Here is a 12,340-nt window from a genome sequence, read left to right on the forward strand (position 1 = left end):
TCTCGCTAGCCGCCCGCCTGTATGTGTTCGCCACCCGCCTCTCGCTTCCCGCTCGTACTTAATTCATCACACAGGAGGCTGGAAACTCATCTCCTGCCTTTCTGCAGCTATATTTTTGTACCGGCGGCTTTATTCCTCTCTGCCGGCAATCATGTTACCTATTTCTAACTCAAGATGTTTAACACAGCAGATTAACAGCTAACACACAGATGATTTGCCAAGAAAAGACACACACATATAAAAAAACAACACAAATAGCTCACCCCTCTCACGAGCAGCATATAAAACACAGATAGCTCACCCCTGCCACGGGTGGCACAAATAACACTTAACCACATTTGGTCATGACCCCAGATGGAGAAGGATTCCACGTCTTCTCCCCAAGTAGGAGCGCTCCTGTCTCCTTGTTCCAAAACAGGGCAGCCAGACCACTCTGACTCCCTAACCACCCGGGAAGCGTCCTTCTCGGGCTGCAGCCTGTGGGTATCAACACGTCTGTCCATCCACAATCATTTGGGCCCTCACGGTCCACAATGACAGCTGCGCTCAGTCTCCGATGGGGAAAATTCCCCTCACCAAAGAAACCAATATCAAACACAGAAACAAGGACAGCAGCAGAAACCAAAACACAGAGACAAAAAACAGCAGCGCTGCACTCAGACACACTCCACTCATACAGACCTACCTCCAAGGGGCCATCGTGAGTCCTGGGGTCGTGCACTTCCCGGTCAGGGAACCAAATGTAAGACCCCAAAAGGGGACTCTCACCCAAGTCCGGACCTGTACGAACCCAAGGACACACGAGAAACCTTCTTGATGCAATTGCAGAGGAGGTTTAATGACGAGGGCCCTCGGGCCGGAATATATCTCACGCAGGAGATAGGGATTCCGACGCTCTAGCCCAGGAAACTTGGGATATTTATGGGTAGGGGTTGGGGAGAGCAGGAAAGTTTGGCGCGGTTACATATGATTGGATATCTCAAACATCCGTTCCCAAGCCTGGTTTCCATCTAGCCCCCATCCCAATTACCCTAATTTACATCTGTATCTTGCTCCTGGGAGAATTCCTTTCAAGTGACTTCCGTTTACCCAGGTATTTTATTGCCTCTATCTTGGGTCTTTTGTGCCTTTGAAATGTTTATTTAAGCCCTTGGAATGCACCCCAGGGGCAGCTAACACTTGAGTGTAAATTGAAACTCTGAACCTAAGAAACCTATGTAAATTGAAACTCTGAACCTAAGAAACCTAATTTTGAGACCTAAAATTTCATTTTTACAATTTATTCTTTCAGTTATAGCTGGTCCTTAAGCAGGTTATAGAAATGAACTGAGTGTTAAAAAATTTCATTGGTCTTAATGTTACTTTCTGAGATGTCTTTTTATTTTGCTGATTATTGTATCCATTCAAGTTCTGCTTTCAGCATAGAGAAATGGTCTATCATAGTTTTGTCCACTCTTACTAAGAAGAGGAATTGTTCCAAATTACACTGGAGCAAGGGGCAAGGGGCAAGGGGCAACAGAACAGAAGGACAGTTTATTTTATCCAAAATGGCCAGGAAATTTTTCTGGCTAGTATGTAGGACCAGGAGATGAAATAACAAGAATCAAATAGCAGCGGGAACCCACTTGTTAGTAAGTACCTGGAGGTAAGCTGGCAAAAGTTTCTGAATTAGGTCAGTATGAACAATAGGGGGTCACTCAAGTCTGGTCAGAGCACAGAGACTGTGAACACCTCATCTCAGGAAGAGCAGGATCACAGGTGCTGAGAGCTGCAAAGCCATCTCGTTGTCTTCCCTGTAGCAGGGGGATCCTGGGAGTCTCTGTGGCATGTGGAGCTGCTCAGTTTTCAGCAAACCAGGCAGTGCTCTCATAGAGCACAGTTTTAGAAGACGATAAGCTGAAAGTATAAATGTGTTGGTGGTGAATTTAGGGGGAAAACCATATTTGCTGAATTCGTGATTGTTGTTAAGTGATTGTTTTCACAGAGCATTAGAATAGAAAGGTCTCAGAGAAACAATGTGCAGCCACTTGGTATTTGGGACCTGCTTGTGCTACAGTTATTTACAGTTATATGCTTATTTTATTAGTACTTGTGCCCTTCCCCCAGGCCTGAGCAGGCCTGCAAAGTCATTTACCACAATAGACCAAGCAACAGTAGGACCTGAGATGCATTGCATCACCAGCCTTGGCGCCTTGAAGCCTGCTACCTGAGCTAAGAAGAATGGACTGCCTGCTGAGCTAGCCTTGACACCTTCCAGACTGCTATCTTCTTGCCCAGCCCCTGGGCTGAACCGAGAAGAGACTCTGGGGGGTGGGGCTTCCCCTATATATGTGAAAGCAAATTATTAAACTTCGAGCTTGATCAGAGAACTTTGTCTTGGCTTCATCTCTTCCCGCCCGTTTTCCCATCCTCAGCCTCTCTTACAGGTGAACCCCGTTCAACCGTTGCTGCTGGCAGCAACAGCACTTATTTATTGCTTCTCTGAATTCAAATTAAACTGGAACCCTTACTTCAATGTCTCCTTTCTAGGTACGAGCAAGCGTTCACTGTGTAGAAAACTTGGGTTGCTGTTAGAAAACCTGCTTATCTGCAATTACAAAATCTTTAAATATATTCAGAAGAGAAACAAAACTTTACATTCAGAACTTGCAAAAAAAAAAAAAAAAAAAAAAGGACACAACCTTTCAAAGTCATTTTAGAGCACTGATGAACTAGTCCCAGATTATTTAAATATTTAGGAAAACGTGTCTGTCTTGCAATCTGTTCTTGATGAGAGGGCCAGAGTCTGTGGTGTTGCTTTGCTGTCTTGCCTGGAAGAGATGCATAGGTAGAGAAAGACAACTTGAAAAGCTATCTCTGCTTTTTTTGCTTTGCAGGGCATTGACTCATTTTGTGTAACTACAACTAATTATATTATCAGTTTCCATTAAAAAAAAAAAACAAACAAACCCTTTTTGCTTAACATTTATGGAATCAGTGCAAACATAACCCAGAACACTATGCCTCATGCCCATTCCCCAACCCTCTCTGCCTACATCAGTACATGTTTATGTACTGAAAGGTCCGGGACTCCCCAAAAAGGGGTCCACTTAAGTCTCAGGATAACACGCACCCAAAGGACACACGAGAGACCGTCTTGCTGTAAAATACATGAGGTGGTTTATTATATCAGAGCTCTGGGCCAGCCCATATCCCCATATCTCACATAGGGGATAGAGGGACTGACCTCGTGGCTCAGGGGCATAGCGCTTATATATGGGCGGGGTAGGGAAAAATCGAACTTTCGCGCGGGTGCACAGGATTGGTTGTTTTACCTTTTTTGAACACTAGTAGGCCGTACCATGGGGCAGGGTGTAGTTCTTCCCTTGGCCAGTCAGTTTCTGGGATGTTCTTAACAGGCCTTTGTACTGTAACTCCCCCCTCCTCTGTAACTAATTAGATGGACCCAAACCTGCTGGCAGGTGCTTTTCTGCCCAAGGTCTAAGGCGAAAAATTTATACATATTTGATAAGATGGCCTTTATAATTTTTCACTCTACAGTACCATAGTTAATGACACACCTATGCTGTTAGTAACTGAAGGCCATATTGAATGACTTGGTGCCAAACAGATGTGCCTGAGACTTTTCTCTGTCTTTTAATTCTTTAACCTCCAGAGACAACAAACCAATCAAGACCCCTAGACTGCAACAATGTTTACATTTCTTTTTTCTCTTTTTGCTTTTTATTTAAAATAATATTTTTTATTTTTAATTTTTTCAGTTGTGCATATGTGTGTCCGGGCTGTGGTGGGGTGGGAACCGGGTATGTGCAAATGAGGAGACAGACTCGCTGGAGCTGGGATTCAGGTGCTTGTGAGTACCTAATGTGGGTGCTGGGAACCAGACTCAGGCCCACATAATAGCAATACATGTTTTTAACAGATGAGCCATTTCTCTAGCCCGGCTTTGCTTTTGTTTTGACAGGGCCTCCCTGTGAAAGTCCTGGATGACCTGAGCTCATGGATATCAACCTGCCCATGCCCCTGCCTTTGTCTCCAGAGTGGTAAGATTAAACGAGTGTATGCCACATACAGCCTTATTTTTATTTTTCGTCAGATTTCTTAATATTCTTTTTCGGTCCCAGAATTCTATCTAGGGAAACACATTACAATTAGTAGTTGCTATCATTCTTAAGTCTCTTATTGTCACCACAGATCTTTGGTGTTGTTCAGTCCCTATATGTATGACTGTATTTCTGCCTTTTGGAAAAGTCATCTTTGATGGCTCCTTTTGAGACAGAACACTTAGGCAGTGTAAGGGTGAGCCTTGGGAATATATTGTGTGTGACTTTCCCAGCACTTGCTGCTCTAATGGAGAAAGACTGTGTAGATAAAATCCTGTTTTTCTTGCAGAAAAATGCAGCCGAACAGTCAGAGTGGAGAAGTAACCGCACATACCTTAGCAGGAAGATATGAGTCTGAGGCAGTGTGGTGTTGGGGTCCACACTAGCCCCACGTTGGGGCGGCCAAAATAAATGTTGCAGCCCAGGCAAAATGTTGAGGCCCGGGCCGACCCACGTTTGGGCTGCCACTGTATCCCGGCCCAAGCTGCTGCTCCCGTCTGCAGGTCGGTGTTCAGCAAGAGCGAGGGTGAGGGCAGATTCTACCTAATGTCTGATGTGTATGAATCTCTCTCTCTGGTCTGATGTCTGGTTCTGTCTTCTATAGTCTCCCTAATATCTGAATCCTACTGTTCTGTCTCTCCATTTTATATGTCTTACTTCTAAGCCACGCCTCTAAGTTACACCTTTAATCATGCCCTTAGGTCTTGTCTCTAAGTCTGATCTCTATACTTCTAAATCATACTCTTAAGTTACACACCTTTAATCTCACACACCTTTAATCTCACACACCTTTAATCTCAAGGTATTTAAACCAAGATTATCGGAGTGTTCTCAGCTGTTGTAGGCTATTGTAATTTAAATCTCACGTCAGGGTATATGGCTCAAGATGGCTGCAAAGCTGATAGCCGCTTTCTGCTAAAAGTCGGCCCCCAACAGTGTGGTGGCAGTGACTATTCAAACCTGTGTTACATGTTTCCAATTTATACGGTGACCACACATTAAATTTATAACCAAAAATCATAGTTCAAAATTAATAGAAAGCCTTACAATGACTGTGCCCAAGACAGATTTTTCAAACAACAAAACACCATTAAGTAAGAGGAAGGGCTCCAAGCTTGTCTTTCTACCTAGAGGAAAACCAGGTAATAAGATGATGGTTTGTCAAAAAGTATTAGCATATACCTAAGCATTCATATATTTTTACATTTTACATAAATAATAGTTGCTTCTTATTGGCAAAGTGGCTTTGGGCTGTTATATCTTTGAAAAATATTTAACGTAATCATGACACCTTTTATATTATATTTCCACCTCTGAAAAAGCTTAATGATTTAAATTACAAAATCTATAGGAAGAGGATGTTGTTTTACAGTAACATGTTTTACAAATAGCTCCTAAATCATGAAGGAAAAAGCCTCTGAACGGACAGCTGGAGGGGAAGTAGTCAGATTCTAGAACAAACAAGCAAAAAGTAAAAAGGTTTAAAAAGATTATTTTATGAATATGTGTGCATGTCGGAATATATGTATGTATATTACAGAAGACAGAAGAGGGCATTGGATCCCCAGGAACTAAAGTGACAGGCGGTTGTGAGCTGCCTGATGTGGGTGCTAAGAACCAAACTCAAGTCCTCTCTGCACAGCAGTAGGTGCTCCTAACCTCTGGGTCATCTCTCCAGCCCCCACAGCCAGACTCAAAACCATTAGATTTTGACACTTGGAGTCAGCTCTGCTCACAACTTGCCATATAATTTGATCATTTTTTCCTGTTTGGCTCCATCTGTGAGTTAGGCAAAGAGAAAAATAGCAGTCATAGTTTCCGCTCACTTAAAGTGTGTACTGTGTAAGCTGGGTTTGCATAGATGTTGGGTGTTATCCTTATACTACCTCAGGCATATGCTTTCCAAAATGCTCAGGCAATTCTCTAACTTCCCATGGCAGCAAAGCACAAGTTAATTAAGTAACTGCCCAGGTTCACACAGAGAGTAGAATTGGGGTTCAAACCCAGGCAGCTGCTTCCAGAAACCATGTTTTGTTTGTTTGTTTGTTTGAGACAGAGTTTCTCCGTATAGAGCTGGCTCTCTTGGAACTCAGTTTGTAGACCAGGCTGCTCTCAAATTCAAAGATCCACCTGCCTCTGCCTCCTGAGTGAGAACAAGAATTAAAGGCAGGAGCCACCACAGCCCACTTAGAGCCCATTGTTATATGCTGCCCCCTGGGGCCTCTGCACACTAACTCTTGAGAGATTTCTTTCACAAGAGTGACACGTGCAAGTTATTCTAAGTTCATAGTTTGAAGCTTACAAAATTTCAGTCCAGTCTGGGTATGCCTCTTAATCTACCTTGTCTTTCATGTTCTGTTTCCTGTGGGTTAACATTCCTTGTCACGAAATGACAAATTTGTTTTAGTGGTGATCAGATATGTTGCACTGGGCGAAAGGAATCAAACTAAACAGAATGTGAGTACAGGTTTTATGAGATTTTAAGAAACTCTGACTGGAAGTTGAGCTGTTTGTTGAGCAGTAGGTTTATAGAGGGTAAAATCTCCTCAGATGCTCTTGTTTGGGTTAGGTTTAGGGTGGTGCTTGTTTGTTTGTTTTTGGAGAAACAAATAGGATTTGTGGCTTGCAATCCTTTTAGCAATAACCTTTACCCCGCTGCTGGGCTGCTGAGGGTCTGTGTGGAAAGGGGTGAGCGTGGCTCATGGTCCCGTTACTGAGCCTTAGTCCTCTAGCCTTTGCATCTTCTGAGCTCTGGCTCTCCTTCTCTCCCCTTTAGGTGAGACTGGAGCTGCATACAGTGGCTCTGTGTCCTAGGTTTCACTTTTGGCAGCCTCAACTAAGTATGGTCAACTTGTGGTCTAAAACCATGGAAAATTCTAGAGATAAAATGCTCTTGCATGCATCAGCAGAGTCAGGTTTTGGTTTTGTTTGTAACCCTGTCTGTAACTTTCATAAACAATCATACTTTCAAATTAAAGTTAGAAACACACGGAACCCTATGGAAATGATTTTTACCAACATTTGACGCTTATGTTTTAAATATATTTTTCTGCTGGCTACTTTGAAACTGTACTGTAGTCAGCATTTTTTTTTTTTATGCCATTTAAAAGTCACTTCTGCTTCTTTCCTTTAATTTCCAAGGATTCTAGAGTTTATACATCTCGTTTCGTTCATATGCCACCTTTGATAAAATAAAGTCCTTGAAAACATAAGAAAAAAAATGTTCATGTGTTTTCAATTGTTGTCCTTGAAAGAATTTAAAGGAAAACTCAAAGGCTGTAAGATTCTCTTCGGCAGGTCAGCATTTAAGTTCAGGCAGTGAATCTGGAAGGGCCCTGAATGCATGGTATTGGTTTGGTTTGTTATTGTATGCTGAAATCACTCACATACTATATCAAATGGTTTCACCCAATTTCTTAGGATTTCTTGAAATTCCATATATATGTATACACACACACATACACACATACACACACACACACACACACACACATATACATATGGTGTCTTTTTTTTTTTTTTCTGGCCCTCCCATTATTAAGGTGCTTGATGGTGTGAATAGGATCCCTCCCACCACAAACCAACTCATATGTGGAACATCTGGTCCCTACTGGATGCTGTGTTTTGGGAGATGCTAGAAACATTAGGGAGCTGGCACTTGTTTGGGGGACTAGATCTTGCCTTAAACTTGTCTTCCTCTGCTTCCTGGCCACCATGTTTGAGCAGCCTTTTCTACTGTGCCTACTGCCACAGTCTTCCACCTCACCACAGCCCAGAAACAACTGAGCAGCACAGCATAGACAGAAACCCCCTGAACTGTGAGCCAAAATAAGTAAGCCCTCCTGCAAAGTTGTTTCCTCAGATATTTGTGACAAATAGTCTAAGAAAGGGGTCACTGCTCAAGTTTCCATCCTCCTGTGTAGTTTGATGCTGTTTCTTTTCCCCTTTATGTCAATTTGACACAGGCTAGAGTCATCTGAGAGCAGTAAACCCCAACTGAGGAAATGCCTCCAATAAGATTGAGATGTAGACAAGCCTGTAGAGCATTTTCTTAATTAGTGATTGATGTGGGAGGGACCAACCATTGTGGGTGGTGCCACTCCTGGGCTTGGAGTCCTGGGTTCTGTGGAAAAGTAGGCTGAGCAAGCCGTGTGAAGCAAGACAGTAAGCAACATCCCTCCATGGCCTCTGCATCAGCTCCTGCCTTCAGGTTTCTGCTCTGTTTGTGTTTCTGTCTTAACTTCCTTTTGTGATGGACTATGGACATGGAACCAAGGCAAATTAAACCCTTTGCTCGCTCTCCAACTTGATTTTGTTCATGGTGTTTTATCATAGCAAAAGTAACCCAAATTAAGACAAATTGTTACCAGGATAGTGAAGTACTTCTGTGACAGACCTGACCATGTTGTTATTGAGATGATTGTGGAAGGACTTGGAAATTTTAGGTTAGAAGAGCAATCGAGTGTTGAGAACCCAGTGGGCAGTTTTGTCAGGACTTGGAAGATGAGAATATTGAGAGTAGTTCAGAAGATGGAGGCTTGTGAAGTTTCAGAGGGAAACAAAGACTCTACTGGGCCATTTTCGTGAAGAATCTGTGGTGTCTGGTCAGCTGGAGCTGAAGTATTTGCTGTGATCAGATCACTGAAACAAAACCTTTATTTTACTGGGACAGTGGATGTTTGTCACCTAAGGCTGAAGAATCCCTCTGTGATTAAGAAGAGGCCAGAGTCATTGAGGTGAAATCTTCTGAGAAATGTTTCCTCAGAGTCAGCACATGCAAGCTATGTTCAGAGGCAGCCAAGGTTGTACCATGTGCTGGCAGCCAAACTTGGTCATGGGTAAAGAGTCTCCTAGGTGGTACTGGTTTTGAAGACATGAAAGGGGTCATGGAGAACATCTGAGGCTTGGCACTGTGAGAGGCCAGAAGAGGTCACTGGTGAAGGTGCAGCCAGAGTAGCAGGGGAAGCTCCAGGAGTGAGGAGGTCATGGAGAAAATCTGAGACCTTGCACCATGAAGAGAGCCTAGGAAAGGCAACTGGTGAAAGTGCAGTTCAGTTACAGTAGAAGACGCAGCTTTTTGGAGATTCTGGTACCATGGGATGATTGCTGAGGACAGCTACAGCAGTGACCCTGCCTCAGCTGAGAAGACAAGCTAAGTATGCTGCAGAAGGTGGAGCTGGAGGAGTGACCCAAGCTTTTTGGAAGCACCCAAAAGATGGTGAGTGAGTCCCAGGCATTAGACATCGAATTATTTATACTGTTGGAATGTGGCTTTGCTTTGTTCAGGTTATGACCATGTCCTGGCTCTTTCATCTTGGCCTAGTAATATATTTTACATTATTTTTTTATTTTTTTGTTTTATAGGACCCCACAGTTGAAAGGCTGAATTTTTAAGAGATTTTGGATTTTAAAAGAGACTTTGGAGTTTTACAGAGACTCATTTTGTAAAGTGTTGGTGTTGAAAAGACTATGGGGTGTTTAAGTTTGTAGTATGTTTTATATTTGGGAATTTATTAATCTTAGATTTTGGGGGGTGCACCACCACCACCAACAAAAAGATTATGTCTTCAAAAAAGTTATGTGTCAAGTTGACAGGAAGACAGTTGTGCTCAATAATTTTATGTCAACTTGACACAGGCTTCTGAGAGGAGGGAACCCCAATTGAGAAAAGGCTTCCATAAGATTGGGCTGTGGGCAAGTCTGTAGAGTATTTTCTTAGTGATTGATGTGGGTGGGACCATCCTACTGTGAGTGGTGCTGCTCCTGGGTTGGTGGTCCTGGGGTCTATAAGAAACAGGCTAAGCAAGGCACAAGGAGAAAACCAGTAAGCACTACCTCTCCATGGTCTCTACATCAGCTCCTGCTGCCAGGTCCCTGCCCTGTTTGAGCTGACTTCCTGATGGACTATGGATACGAAAATGTAAGCCCCTCCTCCCTAACTTGGTTTTGGTCATGATATCTCATCATAGCAACAACACACCAAACTAAGACCATTATAAATATCTACCATATTTTATTTATCGATTTATATCCTGAGAATAAAAGCAAATGTATCTCTTTATGCCTGGAGGTTTTCTTGGGATGGATGCTTGTTATGGAGGAGATATCAGAGTTTCAGGTCAAGGTAATAATAAGAGCTCAGGTGTGACAACAGATGTGTGGCTGCCTGAGCTGTGTAAGGGATTTCAGTGGAGAAAATCACTGGAAGAGAAAAGGACAAGAAACTAGAGATTCGACTACGTGTAAATTCACCAATATTTAAAACAAGATGCTTCTAGAGAGAACAGTGAGAAGTTAAGGAGCATGACAACGGCAACAGAGCAACAACTCAAAATGATTGTTGCAGTGTATTACGTGTGGCTGTTTCCACGCAAATAGATAACATTTTAAAAGAATACCTGCACCCTGTTACCTTCCTCTTCCTGCCCCCACCTCATTAGTTCCCTTTGTTCCTCTAGGAAGTTTCACTTCTATTTTCCTGACATTTTTACATTTGTAAAATACATTTATATAGATACATTTATGTATCTATAAAATCTAGGGCCCACAAATGGAGGAAAACATATATTTCTCTTTCTGAGGTTGACTTAATTTTCTTAGTGTGATGATCTCCAGTTATATTTATTTTCCTGCAAGTAATGTCACTTCAATCTTCCTTGTGGATAAAACATTCCTCTGTGCACGTAACTCACGCTTCCCCGTTCCATTCCTCCATTTTTGACACTTAGCTTCATCCCGTAATTTAGCTGTTGTGGATAGTGCGGCAGTAAACACGGGTGTGCATTTGGCTGGGATTTGATCCAAGTATGGCTTGAAGACTTTGGCCCCAGATTTGTGGGTGAACAGTTTGGGGGTGATATGACTTGATCATATGGAAGTTGTATTTTTATTTTTTGATGAACCTTCACTTTTGCCAAGTTTTTGCCTGGCTTCCTGGAACTTGGATCTGAGAGTTGAGAAAATGAAGAAGAGACAGAAAGATACATGGTTGTACAGAAAAGCTGTGATCAAGTGGACTGGGATCTCTAATGGGACCTGCAGCATCCCAGAAGCTCAGTGTGCTGTGTATGGTTGAACAGAGAGGTGGGGCTATTGTATACAGTTGAACAGAGAGACACAGGGTTATTGCATGTGGTTGAAGAGGCAGTTTATGGTATACATCTAGATCAAAGAGGCAGCTTAGCTAATCTTGACAGCAGCAGTCTCTGTAGGAAAGCAATCTTCAGGCTGTAAACCCCTGAGGGAGAAAGCTATGGTGGACATTTCCTACATATACTTTCAATATCTACATAAGGAGCAGAGAGGAAGACTTCCATTTTCCCATGGGTGTGAGGCTAAGAGTCCTTGACATGGCTGTGTCCATGTCAAGATACACATTCACTCAGGACTGCACTCACTCTGGGCTTCCTACATTATACTGGTAACTTTCTCCTTTTTCTTTAAATGGGAAGAAAAATAGAGAATGATCTGGAATTTTCCATGGAAAAGAAGGAAGACAATTGATTTGCTTCTGAGCATCCTGAGTAGGGCTGTGGAAGAAAAACTGGCTCATAGCTGAGAGAGAGAGAGCCAGGAAAGCCCTGTTCTCACAGGAGAGTGGTGTTTGCAGCTAAGAGCAGAAACGACAGATTGCATTTATGTGCCATGCTCAGGGAGGGAAATCGGTAATTGGAGAAATTATGGTTTTATGTTGCTACGAGGATTAGTTTTTTAATATAACTTGTGAAATTAGAAATGCATTTGCAGGAGGAACTTGGTGGGGCTGTTGACAGCTCACCGGGAAAGGCTGAGTCAGACTGCACTGCCCCGTGCCACTGTGTTTTGGCAAAATTGGTGTACTGAGAGTAGCAGGTTGCTATTACAGTCCGCTCTTTATGGCTGTGATAAACACCATGACCAAAAGCAACTTGGGGAGGAAAGGTTTATATCAGATATATACTGTATTACTGACACACTACAGAACTGATGCAGAGGCCATGGAGGTGTCACTATGAAACTGGTTTACTCCTTGCAGCTTACTCAGTCTGCTTTCTTAGAAAACTCAGGGGTGGCTCCGCCCATAGTAGGCTGGGCTCTTCCACACCAATCATCAATGAAGAAAATGCCCCCACAGTCTTGCCTACAGGTCAATCTTATGGATAAGAGAACTGAGAACCTCAGGATGCAGACCCAAGATCCCAGTAGGGGCAGAACACATTATAAGGCAGGTAAAGAGGTATTCTGGGAGGAGTCCCATG

The 12,340-nt window shown here is 42.9% G+C and overlaps 1 long non-coding RNA gene across 2 annotated transcripts in view; it reads left to right on the forward strand.

Annotated features, from left to right (window-relative positions):
* The first annotated feature begins 3,961 nt into the window (after window positions 1–3,961).
* Window positions 3,962–12,340, forward strand: part of LOC143434521 (uncharacterized) — an 89,736-nt gene continuing 81,357 nt past the window's right edge. For both annotated transcript variants that reach the window (XR_013104030.1, XR_013104031.1), the window contains exon 1: window positions 3,962–4,043. This is a non-coding gene — a long non-coding RNA (uncharacterized LOC143434521). The remainder of the gene's footprint in view (window positions 4,044–12,340) is intronic.

This window comes from Arvicanthis niloticus, chromosome 15 (genome assembly GCF_011762505.2).
Source record: "Arvicanthis niloticus isolate mArvNil1 chromosome 15, mArvNil1.pat.X, whole genome shotgun sequence".
NCBI classification, from domain to species: Eukaryota; Metazoa; Chordata; class Mammalia; order Rodentia; family Muridae; genus Arvicanthis; species Arvicanthis niloticus.